At 45.8% G+C, this 20,574-nt stretch overlaps 1 pseudogene; it reads left to right on the top strand.

Annotated features, from left to right (window-relative positions):
• The first annotated feature begins 2,915 nt into the window (after window positions 1-2,915).
• On the top strand, window positions 2,916-4,475 carry LOC123398443 (annotated as a pseudogene).
• The last annotated feature ends 16,099 nt before the right edge of the window (window positions 4,476-20,574 follow it).

A 20,574-nucleotide genomic window follows, 5' to 3' on the forward strand; every position in this document is an offset into this window, starting at 1 on the left:
CATTAGTAACCTGGGACCAGCTAGATATTTTGGACAACCACCTACCACCCTCACTTTCCCCACTTTCATTCTCTCCACCTCCTCCAAGCTTGTCTCGGGTGCCTCCTCCCCCGCTTCACCGCCGCCGCCGACCCCCCGCACCCTCCCACGCTCCACCGCCGCCGAGCACCTACCGCACCCTCCCCCGCTCCACCGCCACCACCGACCCCCCGCACCCTTCCCGACCCGCTCCACCGCCGCCGACGATCCCCCGCACCCTTCCCCGCTCCAGCGCCGTTGCCGACCCCCCGCACCCTCCCCCGCTCAACCACCGCCGCCGACCCCCCGCACCCTCCCCGGCCCGCTCCACCACCGCCGACGACCCCCCGCACCCTCCCCCGCTCCACCACCGCCGCCGACCCCCCGCACCCTCCCCCGCTCCACCGCCGCCGACGACCCCCCGCGCCCTCCCCCGCCACCGCCGAGCAACCACCGCACCATCCCCCGCTCCACCGCCGCCGACGACCCCCCGCACCCTCCCCGGCCCGCTCCACCGCCGCCGACGACCCCCCGCACCCTCCCCCGCTCCACCGCCGCCGCCGACCCCTCGCACCCTCCCCCGCTCCACCGCCGCCGACGAGCCCCCGCACCCTCCCCGGCCCGCTCCACCGCCGCCAACGACCCCCCGCACCCTCCCTCGCTCCACCGCCGCCGCCGACCCCCCGCACCCTCCCCCGCTCCACCGCCGCTAAGGACCTCCCGCACCCTCCCCCGCTCCACCACCGTCGAGCACCCACCTCACCCTCCCCCACTCCACCGCCACCAACGAACCCCCCGCACCCTCCCCGGCCCGCTCCACCGCCGTCGACGACCCCCCGCACCCTCCCCCGCTCCACCGTCGCCGACGACCCCCCACACCCTCCCCCGCTTCACCGCCGCCGACGACCCCCCGCACCCTCCCCCGCTCCACCACCGCCGACGACCCCCCTTGCTGATTGGGTTGCCAAGGTTTGTCTGCATTTCCCTCTATTTTTCTGTTGTCGCCTTGGCTTTGATACTTCATAAGAAAGTTCTCTGCTCAGTTAATTAAAGTTCTCTGCTTTCAGACGATGACAAAAAGCTTCCCCAGGTTTCAAATATGCTTCCCTTATTGAAACGCGGCATTGGAGTGCATCATTCTGGTCTGTTACCCATTTTAAAGGAAGTGATTGAGATACTGTTCCAAGAGGGCCTCATCAAGGTTAGTAAATGTTACTGATCTCATGGCTTCTTGGACTGACTGTTTCCTAGCCTCCAAACTAGCATATTGTTGGAAGTGTAGTAGTATACCCTAGTGGCCTATTACTTTGTCGTTGGAAGAAAAACATTATTATTAGCTTCTCTCTTGAGCTGAAACTATGTGCCTTAAAAGCTGAGGTTATGGTTCTTGGTTTGAGTGTTTCACACCAAAGTAACAGATGGTGGATTCAGGTCATTAGGATAGTTGCTGTTGTATTGTAGTTTCATAGTCAAGATGGAGTATTTCTGTTTAAGTAATAACTTACTGTTTCTGTATTTCTTATGTTTCTTCCAGTTGTTTAAATGCACAATTTTCTTTTATATTGCTGGCTCTGATATTATTATATTCTTGATTAGTGCCTTTCATTTGAGATACACCATGTTGCTGAATCAACTACGCTCTGAGGATGGTGATCCAGAAAAGCTTCTTCGGCATTCATTCTACCAATTTCAAGCAGATAGAGCTCTCCCTGATCTTGAGGTTTGTTGAAATTTCTATGTATTTGCAATCTTTGAATAAATTGCTACCATTTGTTGTCTGCCTCTCGTCCTTTCGTCCATGATCCTGTTAGTTAGCTCTGGGCACACAAGCATGTTCTTTGAATCCCATGGATACTCATGTAAGGTTGTTGTACTATATATGTTGCAATGTAATTATTTCCTAGGGGGTATTTCCTGCTGTTCCCATTAAGATGTAATAAGATGTTCCTGCCACACCAATGTCTGTTACTTGCTTTTTGCCATTTATGACATGGTTGCATGTTTACAAAGAAGGTTTTCAGAATGGCATCCATAATAGTTACAAAGGTATATGTACAACTGTATATGGCATCCATAATAGTTACAACTGTAAGAATGTTTACAAAGGTATTGTACTTCTTTTGCAAAACTGTATATGGCATCCATAATAGTTACAACCATAATAGTTACAACTTTTTTTCCAAAAATACTAATGGCGCACCGGGACAGAGTGCGCCATTACTAGTTTAACTAGTAATAACGCATCACTCACACAGTGCGCCACTACTATTTTTTTGCAAAACTACTAATGGCGCACCACCAACTGATGCGCCATTAGTAACCAGGGTTACTAATGGCGCACCTTTCTGTGATGCGCCATTGCTATAATTCTCAGCCCAAGCCCAAAGCCACCGATGCGTGGAACCAACCCACCCCCTCACACCCACATCCTACCACGATTCAGAGAGAGACCTCTGCTCGCCTACGATGGATGGACCTCGCCGCCGGCCATGGCCTCCCCCACTCCTCCTCCTCCCCCAATAGAGGGTAAGAGGGAGGGAGATCTACCGCCGCCGCGAACCAGCAGATGAGCGACGTCAATGGCGCGCCCAGATCCACCCCTTCCTCTCGCGGTCGTCGTCGACCTCCTTTGGTCCTAGCCTCAGATCCACTACCACGCACTGGTAGCTGCCGCCATGGAAGGTTAGGGTTTCCTCTACCCCGCGTCCCTGTTGATTGGTTTCGATTTCGCTGATGCGGGTTCCCCCACCCCTCCCTGATGCGCGCAGGCAGGTGCACCACCAAGGAGACCGACCCTCTCCTCATGCTCTTCCTTCCCTGGATGCCACTGCCACCCACACCTGCCTACTGCACCACCACATCGCCATTCATCGAGGTCACCAGAGTCCTCTTCGCGCATGAATCCTACAGGTATGCTTTTATGTCCTAATAAATTACTCGTAAAAAATAGTAAGACGATGGATGAAGTGTTGACTTTTGTCAGGTGTAGAGGAGGGTGGAGAGCAGCAGGCTGGGGACTCGTGGAGCAATACCATTGCTGTGATAGGTCATCACCTCTTTATCCGGTGCCTCCAACTTTTGCCCAGGTGGGACTACGGCACCATCGCCTCCCTGAACCATGAATTCAATTCGGTGGTTCGCAATGGGGACATCTACCGCCTGCGTCGCAAGAATGGGGTCGCAGAGCACTGGCTCTACCTCTCTTGTGGTAATAATCGTCTGGGCTGGGAGGCTTATGACCCGTCCACTAGGCGCTGGATCCAAGTGCCCAATATGCCACGGGCTCAAACATACGATCGGCAAGAGATCGTTGTAGGAACCGAGGTGCTAGTGTTTGTGGCCTACAGAAGGGGTGCCTTGAGATATAGCATCCTTACCAATTCTTGGACAAAGCTGACTGATGTGATGAAGACCCCATGGTACTTGTTTGGGTCAGCGAGTGATGGTGAAAAGGCGTATGTCGCAGGAGGCCTTGATTCTTCTCATACTAATGTATTGAGCTCCACAGAGATGTATGACTCGGAGTCGGAGACACATGCTTGGACAACCCTTCCCGGCATGAATAGAGCTAGGTACAGATGCTCTGGCTCGTTCATGGACGGCAAGTTCTATGTGATTGGTGTTGTCAGCAGTAACCGCGAGGTATTGACTTGCGGTGAGGAGTATGACTTGATCCTGTAGTCATGGAGAGTCATCGACAACATGTCTCACGGGCTCAACCAGACATTCCTGTGAAATCCACCACTCCTTGTAGTTGTCAACAATGAGCTTTATGCTGCTGATTACAGTGAGAATAATGATTTGAAGCTGTATGATAAGCTGGACAATAAGTGGATCCCTCGTGGAAAATTGCCTGTGCAGTCTACAAACAAAGGCAGGGACATGGGTTTCCGAGCGTGCGGTGACCGGTTGATTGTTATTGGGCCTCCAAACAATTCTAGTGATGAAAAGGTGGTTGAGCTTCATTCATGGACCCCGGATGGGCAACCGCCGGTGTGGAATTTGTTTGCCACAAGGCCATACAGGGGCGACCACTGGATTATATGCACCGTGATGGGTTGCTGAGTCGGTCAATTGAATAAAGCTTGGATGCACGCAAGATATGAGTAAGTTACATACGCTTTGTATAAATTTTTCCTTTACCCAGATTGCTCCATGATTTGAATGACACAGAATTTCTCTTCATATTTCCATGCAGTGCTGGCTGTGCGGTGCCTCATTCTCAGTCTGAATTTCGTGGGAGTGCCCCGCTGATGATACAAAAAGAGTTCCATAGAAACATCCGATTTTTAGTCACTAGCTTTTATTTCCAGTTGCAATTTGTGTTCCAATAATGTTTTAACGCTTTCTATTCTACGGTGTTGTGATTATCTTCATCTCCATCACCCAATTTTATATGTACCGTACAACATTACTGCTCTCAGTTACTTTTGACCATCAAATCAGTCTACCATGTATTCTGCTTGCCCCTCTCGCAAAACAAAAATGTGTTCTGCTTGCCAAAAGAGAGAAAGAGAGAGCAAGAGAGAGGATACATAGCAGACGCCATTAGTGTGGGGAGGCAGCAATAGCATATATGTCTGTCCCCAAGAAGAGTTGACCTGACGCCTGAAACCTGAAGCTACACGCAAGTGTTGAGAGTTGAGAAAACAGAGCTAAAGCAGAGGAAAGCAGGCTATCATGTGTATATGTATCGACTTATCGCCATGGAGACCAGAATCCACAAATTAAACTAATGGGCATCTCACCTGTATGTATTTTTATATCATCATGATTGCCTTGCCTGTTATTTTCTTTGATTCCTTCTTCTTATGGAGTACTATCTTTTCTTTCCCCTCTTTTTTGCGAATGGAGTGGATTCAGAATAGTGCATTTCCTCCACTTGTGCCTGTTAGCAGAAAGTATTCAATATATTCATAGGATTATAGGATTATATAACATTTACTTGTTGACATTTTCAGGGTCAATTTCGTGGAAGACCTGAGGTAATAGACCAAAGGGAGAAGTACTTGCAAAGATTGCAACAAGTACAGCAGCAGCAGGGCAACCTTCTTAACGCTTCTCATATAACGGGCATCAATCAGAAGCAATTTCCAACCCAGCAGCCCAATTCCCTCTTACAACAGGTTGTTCCTCCTTTTACTAATAAAAAATGTTGTCATATATCAATGTCTCCTTTAGTCAAGAATCAGGAAGTACAAATTAGGTGTTGTTCTCTTTTTCTGTCTTTGGGAGTGCAAGTCCTTCTTTAGATGCTTCCATTCTAACCTCTTTCTGTTAAGGCATCAAATTAACTCGTAAAGTTTGTAGTAATATTTTGTGTAGGGATTCCTCAATCTTTTGTAACCATCTTATAATATCTGAAGTCTATAGTCAATTCTATATAGTAATTGTTTTCACATTTTCAGTTTGTTCATTTTTGCAGTTTAATTCTCAGAGTTCTTCTATCTCTTCTCAAGGGGGCCTTGGGCTAGGGGTTCAGGGACCAGGTATCCCTTCTGCCTTCTCGTCTCAGCTACAACCTCATGAATCCCAAATTCTCGAGCAATGTAATGGCCATGCATTATTTCTAGTATACATAAAGTTGGAGGCTCATCGTGTTTGACTAGTTTTTCCTTTGCATTAAGAATTTATCAATATGTGCAGACGCTGGGCAAACAAAAAGTGACGAGCAACAATGCTTGGCCGATGATGCTGGTGTGGAGTCTGCTGCAACAACTGGACCCATTGGGCACACCAATGAAGATGACACGAAGGCTCCTTACTCGGTACGGTCCAACTTTTTCATACATGCCTGCTCATGAAATAAGTGAAACAAGGTGCATACAATTAAGGACACCACAATTATCTCTGTGAATAATTAATAGTGTGGAGTTACTCACAATAATCTATGCGATATTTCTTAGCTAGATTTCTTAGAAGGATTTTGGGCTATTTTTCTCATATTTTAGAAAAATGATCATGTGTGATGGCCCATCTATCTTGCAAAATAGACTTGAACTGGTCACGTCAGTTCCAATCTGCATCTCTTTTCATCTTGTAGGTTGCCACGTGGATGCTCTTTGGACTACGATATGGACATGAAGGCATTTGTTTTAGTGCCAAATATTACTTACTAATGCCCGAAAAGGGTCGTTGTGTATTATATTTGCTATGGAGCTATGTATGTATGGGTGTTATGGAACTATATGTATATATGGATGCTATGGAATTTTGATATATGGATCATGAAATTTGTTATGCAACTTTGCATATATGTTATGTGTTGTGGGTCAGTAAAACTATTGGGCACATATTATGTATTATATATTTGATATATATGTTATGTGCTGTTGAATTTATGGTTTTGAAACAAAACATGTATATGCCAGAATACCAGATACTAATGGAGCATCATGGGCTATAATAATGGCGCACTGCCTGGTGCACCATTAGTATATATGCCCTCGGAGGCATACTAATGGAGCACCATGGACTATACTAATGGCGCACTGCCTGGTGCGCCATTAGTATATATGCCCTGGGAGGCATACTAATGGAGCACCATGGGCTATACTAATGGCGCACTGCCTGGTGCGCCATTAGTATATATGCCCTGGGAGGAATACTAATGGAGCACCATGGGATATAATAATGGCGCACTGCCTGGTGCGCCATTAGTATATATGCACTCGGATGCATACTAATGGAGCACCATGGGCTATACTAATGGCGCACTGCCTGGTGCGCCATTAGTATACCAGATACTAATGGCGCACCTGTGGTGCACCATTAGTAAAAAATTCTAATGACGTGATGCTAGTGGCGCACCTATAGTGCGCCATTAGTAGCCAAAACAGATGCGCCACTAGCAGGCCTTTTCCTAGTAGTGCACTTCGGGCCATAAAGCTTTAAAAATATCCTTCATTTATTTCCGTGCAATTTCGTGCACCACGGACAGATGAGCCTCCATGTCTTCAAACACTAGACCTCGAGCGTCAGGGGGTAGGCCGGATGAAGAAACGTCCAAAGGAGAAAAGTCACCCTGCTAGTCACCTCGGCTTAACCTCATAATAGATTTTCAAAATTCACAACTTCGAAAAATCCTATCATTTGTTTGACGATTCTTCAATTCGGTAGCAACTAGTTGAGCTTTTAAGCTCTCAATTTTTATGCCTTGTGTGACGCCCTCGGTTTAATCGTACGCCAATCATACACGCAAATGCGTACGATCAAACCCAAGGCCTCACGGGAAGATATCACAACAAAATTCTAGACACAAAATAAAACAATATCAGCTTCATATTACAAGCCAGGGGCCTCGAGGGCTAGAATACGGAAGCTCGATAAACACACGAGTAAGCAGAAGCAACAATATCTGAGTACAACCATAAAACATGGGGTGCCTTAGAGAAGGCTAGCACAAAAGAAGCACGATCGAACGAGGCGAGGCCTCCTGCCTAGGAACCTTGTAACTACTCCTGGTCTCCAGCGGCCTCCACGAAGAAGTCACCATCGGGATGGCCGGCGTCGGCAGGAAACTCCATCTCCTAGGCTCCATCATCTGGTCGCAGCAACGGATCAAGGGGACAAAGTGGGAGCAAAGCACCGGTGAGTACTCATCCGAAGTACTCGCAAATCTTACATCAGAACTATTCTAAGTATGCATCAGTATCAAAGGAAGGGTGGTTATATGTGGACTGACTACAGCAATGCGAGAATAGAGAGAGAAGGTCTAGTCCTATCGAGGACTAGCATCTTCAGGGTCTTGCAGCAATAGACGAGAGTAGAACAGGAAAAACACAAATAATAGTCATATTGTTGCAGCAATATTAAAGTGAGGTCACGCCCAGAGATCCTCCCTCAACGCCCTGCGAGGAAGCAATCCCGAGGCAACTAATTCCAGTTAAGTAACAATTGTAGTTGTATAAGATCATTGCACAACTCCAAAGTCGTCCTGCAACCATGGACACGACTATTCGAATAGTTAATTTCATCCCTGCAGGGGTGCACCACATGTCCCGACGTGCTCGATAACACTCTGGCCGGACACACTTTTCTTGGTCCTGTCCGGCCTTGGAATATCGACACGTCGCAGCCCCACCTAACCTCAGCAGAGAGGCCAGCCCGCTAGTCTAAATCCTAAGCGCAAAGGGTTCATGGGCCCACTCCCCTCCGCGCTCCTGCATGATGCGAGAGCGGCCGGCGTGAGTCCTTGCACCCCTTAATCACAAGCGCGATGCATCTCGGGACCACTGGGGCGCGCGCCGCTACATCTCTAACGTCTGAAGAGCTTCCGCTGATACCGCGACGTCGAGTACCCGTAATTCTTCCCACGCAGACGGTTAGTGTGAAAAGGTCTCCAACCAACCCAGATCAAATACCCAAATCCATTATCATTTTAATTCGGCCATCGACACAATCTCGCGGGAATCCACCCGTCTTAACAACTAATCACCAATGATCCCAGTAACATGGTCGAGTAACTATGTGGTAGTAAAATCGAGGGGAATCCGAGGTATCACCCTCGTTGGATTTTGAACGATGTATCCGTCAAGGTGGACTTAGAGGAATCACCCTCGGGGGTACCACACATGAGGGGTTGCACGACAGAGGCATCGTCAGGAATGGTGAAAGAAGAATCACCCCCGATAACCATGACTAACTAGCTATACTACAAACATATCATCGGGTGTACTTAGTGAGGTGTCACCCTCGGTATCCGATAATATCTCTGTAGCGTCGTACAACTAAGGGGGGATGTATGTGCTGTGTCGGGTCTGGCTCGTCGATCAGGGATCGAGATTTAAAAGCAAAGCGGACAACAGGACTATGGGGTCAGAGGGGATGACTACTCCACCTGTACTAAGCATATTTAAAGGTAAAGTACTGAAAGTAGAAGTTCATTAAAAACAGGCTATGCATCAGATATGGGAGCTAACTACAACAATAGCAAAATACTAATGCAAGCAGTAGGAATAAAGACATAGGCGATATAGGAATGATCAAGGGGGGTTTGCTTGCCTTGCTGCTCTGTGGCAAAGGACTTATCGACAGGGTCGTAGATGTACCCGGCAGCAGCTCAGTCTCGGGGTCTATCGTAAGAAGAGGGGGAAGAAACAATAAATAATAGCAACGGTGCAACACAATGCATGACATGGCAAGATGCAGGCTAGACATGAGCTAACGCAACAACATTCGTCACAGACGGGTCGGAAGAATATCTGATGATATTTTCCGGGTCTCGGGCTACTACCGGTCGGACGGAAAACGATGGAAAAGTTCCACGTTTGATATGCTAGGGACGCGTGACACATGAATGGACCGTGTATCCGGATTCATCTCGTCGTGCTGATCAACTTTCATGTTGAAAATATTTTGATCTAGCTTACGAATTATTTTATATTAGTTTTTAAAGTTTGATTAACTATTTAGGAATTAAAAACAGATTTAAATCAATTATTTTATATGCAACATTATCCAGAATAGTGAATGATGATGTCACCATGACATCACCATGATGTCAGCAGGTCAACTCTGGCTGACAGAGTCAAACCTAACATGTGGGGTCACTAGGACCCACATGTCATTCACTGATAGGATAACTAAATTAGCTAACTAATAGAATCAATTAACTAGTCAAATTAACACTTACATATTTCATTAATTGAATAAGTAATATAACTAATTATTTATTTATTATTATTATTATTTTACAACAAAAATAGTATATATTTAAAATCATTTTCTATACTAATATTTTTATTTCCATTTTTTTGTACATTTTAGAGGGGGGTTACTGGCCCCATACACACTCAAAGGGGAGATTACTCCCAAATCAACTACACAGGGGGGGTTAATCCCCCTGGTTCAACATGGAAAAGGGCCCAGGGGCCGCCCGAGGAGCGGTGCCAGTAACATGCGGTCAAGGCACGGCGAGAGGTCGCCGGATCGGGAGGGGACACCGGAGCGACGCGGCGTTGGAGTGAGGCCCGAGGTGGTACGGGTGCACGAGGGAGGAAAAAAGGGGAAGCAGGGGGTGGCGCTCACAGGGGGACGACGAGCGATGAGGGAGGGACAGGGGCGGCAACGGGGCGTCGCCGGAGTAGCATGGGGCTCGGGTTGAAGGAGACACGGCGCCGTCGCGAGGGCGGATGAGCTGGGGAGGACCCGTGTGGTGCGCCGGTGGGGGAGCGCCGCCGGGGCGGTATCTGTCAGCGCCGGCGAGAGGCGGGCAACAAGAAGACCGCGACGTGAGGAGGGACGGCGACAGGGCGCCGACGGGGCGATGCAGGATCGAGTGGAGGGGAGGGCTCGATCCTGACCCAGGGGCGACGCAGGGGAAAGCGAGGGAGGGAACTGGCGCCATGGGAAGGGCCCGCGACGCTGGAGCCGATGGGTCCCAGGGGCGACAGGGATCGAGGGAGGGAGCCGAGTGAGGGAAGGTGGGGCCGGCCTGGAGTCGGTCGTGGGGTGGAGGGAGGCTGGGAGGTGGCACGTGGGGCGCAAGGTGGGACGGGACGTGCGGGCTGACGAGGGGAGGTGAGGCCAGCGAGGGGGAGTGGGTCGCTGGGAGGGGAGGGAACCAGGGGGTTCCCTCGTGGAAAAGGGTGGGAGCGACGGGGTGGGGTTAAGTGGTGGCGGCGGCTGGGAAAGAGTGAGGGAGGGAGGCGTTGGGATAGGGTTGGGCAGTGGGTTAAATACCCCTGGGTATAGGTGGGCTGTGGTGTTGGTTGGCCCAGTTGGGCCGAGGGGTTTTCCCTTTTTTTGCTTTCTTTTATTATTTTCCGTCTTATTTAATTTCAGCAACAATTTCCTAAAGCAAAAATGTGTGACATGGTCCAACAAATACCCTACAATATTTTGAATGACCACAAAAACAATTGGGCCCTTTGGAATTTGTTTGGATTTGTTTTCATGGAATTTAAGAGCACTTTAAATGCAAAAATGACTCTGTTTTGATGGTGGGGTCCACACCAACATCAAGGATGATGTTGTTTTCCTTAACAATAATTGTTTTGGATTATTCCTCAATTGTGCAACATTTTTCCGATGCTGTTTGGGGAATTATTTTATTGCCATAAAATTCAAGTGGGTTTTGAAGTGGAATTGAAATGAGATATGAATTCCATCTTGATCATATCCAATTTCGCAACATGATTTGTTGCTGATCATGGTCATAACTTTAGATTAACTACAATGCTCACTGTAGCAAAAACTGAGGATGTCACAACTCTCCCCTACTAATAAGAATTCTCGTCCCGAGAATTAAGAGGTAGAAGGAAGGAGGTCGGGGGTATTCATCACGAAGATGATCCTCGCGTTCCCAAGTGGCTTCATCTTCAGAGTGATTTAACCACTGCAATTTAAGGAACTTGGTGACTTTGCGACGAGTCTTACGTTCAGCTTGGTCGAGAACGTGGATCGGGTGCTCTTTATAAGAGAGGTCTTGCTGCAGCTCAAACATATCATGATCCACTGTCCGAATAGGATCCTTGAAGTAACAGCGGAGCTGAAAAATATGGAAAACATCGTGAACCTAAGAAAGGTTCGCCGGCAGTTCCAATTGATAAGCAACTTTTCCACGCCTTTCGAGAATAGTGAAAGGACCAATATAGCGAGGAGCTAACTTGCCCTTGATCCCAAAATGATGTACACCTCTCATTGGTGTGACATGAAGATAAGCCTTTTCACCAGGTTGATAGACCATATCTTGATGATGACGGTCATACTGACTCTTCTGACGAGGCTGAGCAGCCTTAAGATTCTCATGAATAATGCGGACTTGATCTTTAGTATGTTGGACAATATCTGAACCGAAGAATGATCGGTCCATTGAATGGTGACTCGAGAAGTTCATACGGAGCCAAGTGTAAAGGATACTATGGAGTCAAAGGATGTACAGGAGAGTCAGGTTTCAACCCTGCGGAACTTGGGTTATGGGTACACCATGTGGGCCAGGAGTAGGAAGGGGGTGACATATTATACGGTCTTGGTAGCAAGACATGTGAGGGGTTAACTTGTCCGTTATGTTGGCAACAACGTCGATACCAAGGGCGGGGAACGAATAGAACCATTTTCCTGCTCGTTGAAACGAGGCGGACCAATAGGCAAGGTTCTCGTCCACCGGCGGCTACCGGAATGTTATCCACAATAGTAACAGGGTCTTGCTGACAGAGTTGTATACCGAGATTTTTACCTAAGCAGGGAATTAACACTGCTTAGATAAGTTATGCCACAAGAAAAGTCAAACAGACCAATGGGAAGGAAAATAGGTTCACACACACAAGTATTAAAGTATACCATTCCGGAGGAAAACATAGAGTATGGTATACATGATAGGTCATCCAATACATAACCATTTTGATAAAGAGGCAAGAAGAATCATGATTTTTACCCATACCATGCGGTTTGGATAATTGATCAGGAACAATTTAGCATTGTGCTTCCAATGTCCTGTTGAAATTTGAAGTACCTCATCCGTGCTTCGAGGTAGCATCGACATGGCCATCAGTTAAAGGTCGGACCAATGGGTACGCAAAGAGGATCCATGAGGAACAACTTATGAAATAAGTCATATAGTTTTCCCGCATGGTAGAGTGGCGAATCTTACATACGGAAGAATTTATAACAATAGGTCATCCGGCCCGGTGTGCCAGACCAGACATCACCGTACCAGGATACATAAGACCAAAGTTATAATTATTGGAAAATGTTCCAACCATCATATCTGCCAAAGATTTAGATCTGATTGGTGTCGGGACACCTCAGACTCAAGATGCCTGAGAAGAAAAGATGAAGATGCAATATTCTCATGATATGAGCTACATAAGCAATTCTTGAACCACGAGTTCGATTATAAGACATATGAACACAATGTCAAGACATTCATGCCCACATAGAATTCTTACGTCAAAATGCAACTGAGTCCTGATTTGAGAACCCTCATCGAGGATACCAAGGTCCTTGTGTAAGCCTCGGTTAGCTCTTATGAGGGAACTTCTTTTCCTTGATCAAATCAGACAGTGGCTTGGCGTGCTAAGAGAAGTTATGTGAAGTGAAGATAACAAATCTTCAAAACATATAACACTTCGCACATGTGTGAATGATTTGGTATTTCCCAAGAGGAAGCGAAACAAAACCTTCACATATTCACGGCCGAAAGAGTGCACGTGAACTTTGGGAAATACACTTATTCTACCCAACATATTCTTCATGAGCTAGGAACAAGGATAATGCTTTCAAGAGCTTCATCGTGGGACATGGAGAAGTTGAGGGTGTGGCTGAAGGGGTCAGCAACAATCCCTCAAGATTTTCACAGGGATGAATTTCCAAAATTATAATATCAAGGAGATACCATTTGTCAAATAAAATGGTACAATGTCATATGCTCGAGGGAACAACAACAATTAAACAGTGGTTGAATGGTGCGTTCGGAAATACCGACGGAGTAGCACAACCAATGTCAAAAAAGATGAGTCAACACCCAACACACTAAGAATGAAACAATCAGTCATTAACTTCAAAACGATAGGGTTGACAGAAGTATTGGAATCACACATCAGAGTTCACCTGTCGGTATTCCGGTTAAAAACAACACGGGGACCAAGAAATGAATGGTGATGGCGAGAAGTATCACTTATATCAAGAATTCTTAAGAGGTGCAACGATGCTCACAACATTCTTGACAGAAAAATAGTAATACTCCAAGGTAGAAGGTGACATAAGCTGAATTAGCAAAGAACTCAAAGGACAACACAAAACATGAACAAGTTTGTGTTGGAGGGAAGGTAATAAGGTTTGTCGATGATAACACAATTCATCGAGGGGAAGGGATGGTATTTCTCATCACGCATTCGATTGAGACCCTGCAAGAGCTCAGAATGCCGATGATTATCACGACACATTTGTCAAGAAGCTTCACGAAGATATAATCGTTCACCGACGAAATCAAGCAAGGGAATGGTGAAGCTAAAGGTTGCCGGAAACACAATTAAGACTGCTAGCTTAGAATTGAGTTTGCCTTTCAGGACAACCAACATGACGTGGAAAGCTCGATGCAAGCTTAACGCACAGTTGGAATTGTGTTCCAGGGAGGAAGGGTATAGATAGCATGGTCGAGCTCCAACATGACGATGGTGATGTAGCTTAATGGCTTGCAATGACATGATCGAGTACAAACTCGTAAACAAGGAAGATTACTAAAAATTATTGAATCGTAATGCGTACTCGATCTAGTTATCGATGTACTCGCATGTCCAACAACTCAAACACGAGGAAAATGGAATTAATGAAAATACCATAGTTCATGAGGATTCACAAGAAGTTATATAGCTCGGTGATATCATCGAGCTACAAGGAATAATACTCGGAGGTAGATCAACATTAAGGTTTGGACCGATGTATTGATCTGAAGAAGACAAGTACTTTAACTCGTCCGAGAATGAAATCAAGGTAGGACAACATGGTCGGAACCACGATTGTAAAGGACAAGATCACGGATACCAGATTTAAACCACAAAATGAATGATTATCGATACGAGAAGTTTGATAGGATCAACATCGTTTCCATGGGCATGAACACAAAGTTCAAGGTCGACTCCCACTTCATCAATGCATCACCTGCCATTTACTCATCGCCTTTGATCAGGTTGTAGATTGGAAAGATTAGCTGGAAAAACACCAGAAGAGCAAGACATCGTGAAACACTCTTCGGGTCATATTGATTTCGGAAGGCATAGGTTCCACCCGTAAGGGCATCTTAGGAACATATACCGCAAACTTCAAGAGTAATTAACACATGCTTGACAACAGAGTATGTCCGAGAAAAGCATAGGATACAACTTATCAGAGGGAGAAGACACAATTTACCAATGGCATCATATGCCAGGGGATGCAATCACAAGAATTTTCGAAAGCAAAGGGTGCCATCGGATAACAACCCAGAGTTAGTCTAGTAGTCCACAAATGATTTGATGTGAGTATCAGTGCTAAATCAGAGGGAGATAGGATGCAATGCATCGGGTTATAGAACATCTGAAAAATATCGATACTTAATTGCCAAAGGAATAAAGATTTCCAGATTGGTGTATCAGACTCAAAAGCTCCGATCAAATACAAGTAAGTTGAATAGATTTAGATGCACAATCAATCAAAATTGATTTGTCGAGAACCAGCTCTGTTTGAAAGAACGTCTGAGTTGGAAAGACAATTTATAAGTATCATCAGATGATTGTGTTCATTCACACAAGGGTAGAATCAATAAGATCATAGGAAAATCACAAAGGATTTTAATGAATGCGGCTAGACATATGGATTTAACCATAATGCGAGCAGGTGAGAAAGGCCAAGAGCAATAGGTTACTAGGGATTCCGAAAGATCGAATGGTAAGTTGAAGAACTTTCGAAACCCATGACAACTGATAATGGACGAATCACCGATAAGATAATTCATTGCATCTCGTAAAACAAGAGAAATTGGAGAAGAAAGTATGAACGACATGTGTATTTCGTCATCCATAGGGGTTGACGGAGGAAGGGAAATTGCAGAAGCGATGAGCACAAGTTCTTAAGAGAACATCGAAGAGTAACTGCAATTCTTCTGACGGATAAAGCCATCGTCCGTAATATGGGGCTCTCCGGGAGGAGTTAGTTACGAGAACCTAGAGTTAGAGTTAGCAAAACCTTTAACCCGAAATAGAAGAGAGAGAGAGAGTAGAACCCAGAGTATAGGAAAGGAGTAAAAGATACTAATACCACCCAATTGAGATGTGGGCCCGTAAGCCACAACATCAGTGTTAGTAAAGTTTTCAAACACTAGACTCAACTTCGGCCAAGGCGTTGGAAAGGGGGCTACCTACAGGCAGTCAACTCTGATACCAACTTGTGACACCCTTGATTTAATCGTACGCTAATCATACACGCAAATGCGTATGATCAAACCCAAGGCCTCACGGGAAGATATCACAACACGACTCTAGACACAAATTAAAACAATATCTGCTTCATATTACAAGCCAGAGGCCTCGAGGGCTAGAATACGGAAGCTCAATAAACACATGAGTCAGTGGAAACAACAATATCTGAGTACAGACATAAAACATGGGGTGCCTTAGAGAAGGCTAGCACAAAAGAAGCACGATTGAACGAGGCGAGGCCTCCTGCCTGGGAACCTCCTAACTACTCCTGGTCTCCAGCGGACTCCACGAAGAACTCACCGTCGGGATGGCAGGTGTCGGCAGGAAACTCCATCTCCTGGGCTCCATCATCTAGTCGCAGCAACTGATCAAGGGGACAAAGGAGGAGCAAAGCAACGGTGAGTACTCGTCTTACATCAAAACTATTCTAAGTATGCATCAGTATCAAAGGAGGGGTGGTTATATGTGGACTGGCTGCAGCAATGCGAGAATAGAGAGAGAAGGTCTAGTCCTATCGAAGACTAGCATCTTCAGGGTCTTGCAGCAATAGACGAGAATAGAACAGGTGAAACACAAATAATAGTCATATTGTTGCAGCAATATTAAAGTGAGGTCATGCCCAAGGATCCTCCCTTGACGCCCTACGAGGAAGCAATCCCGAGGCAACTAATTTCAGTTAAGTAACAATTGTAGTTGTATAAGATCAGGGCACAACTCCAAGTCGTCCTGTAACCGTGGACACGACTATTCGAATAGTTAATTTCATCCTTGCAGGGGTGCACCTCATGTCCCGACGCGCTCGATAACACTCTGGCCGGACACACTTTTCTCGGTCCTGCCCGGCCTCGGAATATCGACACGTCGCAGCCCCACCAAAGCTCAGCAGAGAGGACTGATGACCCACAAGTATAGGGGATCAATCATAGTCCTTTCGATAACTAAGAGTGTCAAACCCAACGAGGAGCAGAAGGATCTAACAAGTGGTTTTCAGCAAGGAAAAATCTGCAAGCACTGAAATTGTCGGTAACAAGTGATTTTGTGGTGAGATGATTCGTAGCAAGCAACAAGTAACAAAAGTAGCAACGGTGCAGCAAAGTGGCCCAATCCCTTTTGTAGCAAGGGACAAGCCTGGACAAAGTCTTATAAGAGGGAAAACGCTCCCGAGGACACACGGGAATTTCTGTCATGCTAGTTTCATCATGTTCATATGATTCACGTTTGTTACTTTGATAGTTTGATATGTGGGTGGACCGGCGCTTGGGTACTCCCCTTATTTGGACAAGCATCCCACTTATGATTAACCCCTCTCGCAAGCATCCGCAACTACAAAAGAAGAATTAAGACAAAGTCTAACCATAGCATTAAACTAGTGGATCCAAATCAGCCCCTTACGAAGTAACGCATAAACTAGTGTTTAAGCTTCTGTCACTCTAGCAACCCATCATCTACTTACTACTTCCCATTGCCTTCCTCTAGGCCCAAATAATGGTGAAGTGTTTTGTAGTCGACATTCACATAACACCACTAGAGGAAAAACAACATACAACATATCGAAATACCGAACAAATACCAAATTCACATGCTATTATTAGCATGACTTCTCCCATGTCCTCACGGACAGAAGTAACTACTCACAAAGCATAATCATAATCATGATCAGAGGGGTAATGTGTAGCATCAAGGATCTGAACATAATATCTTCCACCAAACAATCCAACTAGCATCAACTACAAAGAGTAATCAACACTACTAGCAACCTTACAAGTACCAATCGGAGTCGCGAGACGGAGATTGGTTACAAGTGATGAACTAGGGTTTGGAGATGAGATGGTGCTGATGAAGATGTTGATGGTGACGAGTCCCCTCCAATGAGAGGAGTGTTGGTGATGACGATGGCGACGATTTCACCCTCCGGGAGGGAAGTTTCCCCGCCAGGATCATCCTACCGGAGCTCTATATTGGTTCTGCTCAAGTTCCGCCTCGTGGCGGCGGCGAAACCACGAAAAATCTCCCCTCTGATTTTTTTTCTGCACGAAACCCTCCTTATAGCAAAAGAGGGGGGCCAGTGGGCCACTGGGCTGCCCACAAGCCCCCATGGCGCGGCGTGGGGGGTGGCCGCGCCGTGCAGGCTTGTGGGCACCCCTGGTGCCCCTCCGGCACTTCTTCGACCTAGTATTTTTTATAAATTGGGAAAAATATCTCCGTTGATTTTCACGGCGTTTGGAGTTGCGCAGAATAGGTATCTCAACTTTGCTCCACTTTCAGGCTAGAATTCCAGTTGCCGGTATTCTCCCTCTTCATTTAAACCTTGCAAAATAAGAGAGAAAAGGCATAAAAATTGTACCGTGAAGTGAAATAACAGCCAAAGAAGCAATAAATATCAACATGAAAACATGATGCAAAATGGACGTATCAACTCCCCCAAGCTTAGACCTCGCTTGTCCTCAAGCGAAAGCCGAGCTCAATAAATATGTCCACATGTTTAGCTAGAGAGGCGTCGAAAAAACAAGATACAAACATGCATGCATCATGATCATGATCAGAACAACAATACCAACATATAATCTCTCATGCTAAAGTGATAATTCCTTCACAAAGTAAAGCATGGATCAAGAACCGTACCGAGAAGTAACAACCGATAGCCTTTAGTTATTGAAGCAATTGCAATTTATCACAACATCAGAAAGAGTCAAATAAGAGCTTGTAAAGCAAATCCACATACTCAATCATTCTTTCGTTCTGTACAATTTCTACAACTCACGTCGTACTCATGAGATCAAAGTTTCAGCTGGACATAGAGAAATATAGGGGCTTATAGTTTTGCCTCCCAACTGCTGACCTCAAGGGTAATGTCAACAATAATAATTCATGAATGCCTACCTCCAAGTTGACATATGAATATAGATCTTTCCCAAGCATGTGACGGTAGCCAAGACAAAGGCGAAATAAGGAATTGGTGAAGATCACCATGACTCTTTCAGGGACAAAAAATAAAGGTACAAGATAGGCCCTTTGCAGAGGGAAGCAGAGGTTGTCATGCGCTTTCAAAGTTTGGATGCGTGTCCTCTTAGTGCAGAGGAACGTCACTTTATATTGCCCCCTGTGATAAAGAACTTTATTATGCAGTCTCTCGCTTTTATGTCTTCCTCGTCACAGGTTCGTATAAAGCTTATTTTCCACACACTAATAGATCATACATATTAGAGAGCAATTTTTATTGCCTGCACCGACGACAACTTACTTGAGGGATCTTATTCAATCCATAGGTAGGTATGGTGGACACTCATGGCAAAACTGGGTTGATGGTTTATGGATGCACAAGTAGTATCTCTACTTGGCGCGGGAGGTTTGGCTAATATGAGGTGGAAGCAATCGTCACATGCTAAGGGATCTCTAATCATATAACATTGTTCAGAGCCAAGCAAACACAATTCATTACGTTGTCTTCCTTGTCCAACATCTACTTCTAGGCATGTAATAGTTTAGTGAGTGTTCACAATCATAGATGGTACCAGAGATGATATATTTATATGTGAACCCCTCCTTCTTTATCACTTCCTATTAATTGCAACAATGACCAAGGTCTACGTTTGCCTACCCTCAACAAGTTTCAATCCTCATTCTTTTTATATGTGAAGCCATCACTTCCCATAAGATCATTACATGATCTTTCATGCTTTTGTTCTATTCTCACTCTTTTGATCATGGCAAGAGGCAAAGACCTTCAACTAAGACACTCTTTAGTATATGGCTCACGAGCAAGAATACATCGGGGGTGACACAAAGCAAAACTTAAGACTAAAACACTAAGACTTTTAAACTACTAGAAAAAGAGAAAACTGAAAAGGAAAACTAAAACAAAAGGTAAAGGCAAAAGATGTGATGGTGATACGATACCGGGGAAACTCCCCCAAGCTTGGCACGAGCCAAGGGAATTTCCCATACCAATGCTCAGTTGTCTTCCTTTGGTGGTGGTGGTGGAGGAGTTGTTGCAACATGGGCTTGATCCTCCGTCTTCCAAAGCATAGCGATCTAGATCTGCAACAGAAATAGGCTCGAAACAAAAACAGAGGAAATCTGCGTGATGTAGGGGTCAGACCAAACGGGAGTATATATAATGATTTTTTCCAGACCACAAGGAGTACCCCGCACGAAAACAGAATCCGGGAGGCGCACGAGGTGGCCACAAGCCCTCACGGCACGGCCAGGGGGTGGGCCCGCGCCGTGCAGGCTTGTCGCCTCCTCGCGCACTTTCCGGACTACTTCCAATTTTTTATTTTTTCAAATATTCCAAAACGGAGAAAATTTCCTATTGGAAAAGTTTTGGACTCTGTTTTCTTACCGAATCACATACCTCTTCGTTTTCAGAGTGTGAAACGGGCCGATAAACATCCCTTAGGTATTCCTCCGGATTTATGGTATTGATGATATTGCTTTCAACATTTATGGGAGTACCTGAAATATAATGCTTGATTCTCTACCCATTTACCACTCTCGGACAATTACCTTCCGTGTCGTTGATCTTGATAGCACTGGAATGATATACTTCCTCAACAACATAGGGACCTTCCCTTTAAGAGAGAAGCTTGCCTGCAAAGAATCTTAAACGAGAGTTATATAACAAGACATAATCACCTACATTGAACTCACGCTTTTGTAT

This window comes from Hordeum vulgare, chromosome 1H (assembly GCF_904849725.1).
Source record: "Hordeum vulgare subsp. vulgare chromosome 1H, MorexV3_pseudomolecules_assembly, whole genome shotgun sequence".
NCBI classification, from domain to species: Eukaryota; Viridiplantae; Streptophyta; class Magnoliopsida; order Poales; family Poaceae; genus Hordeum; species Hordeum vulgare.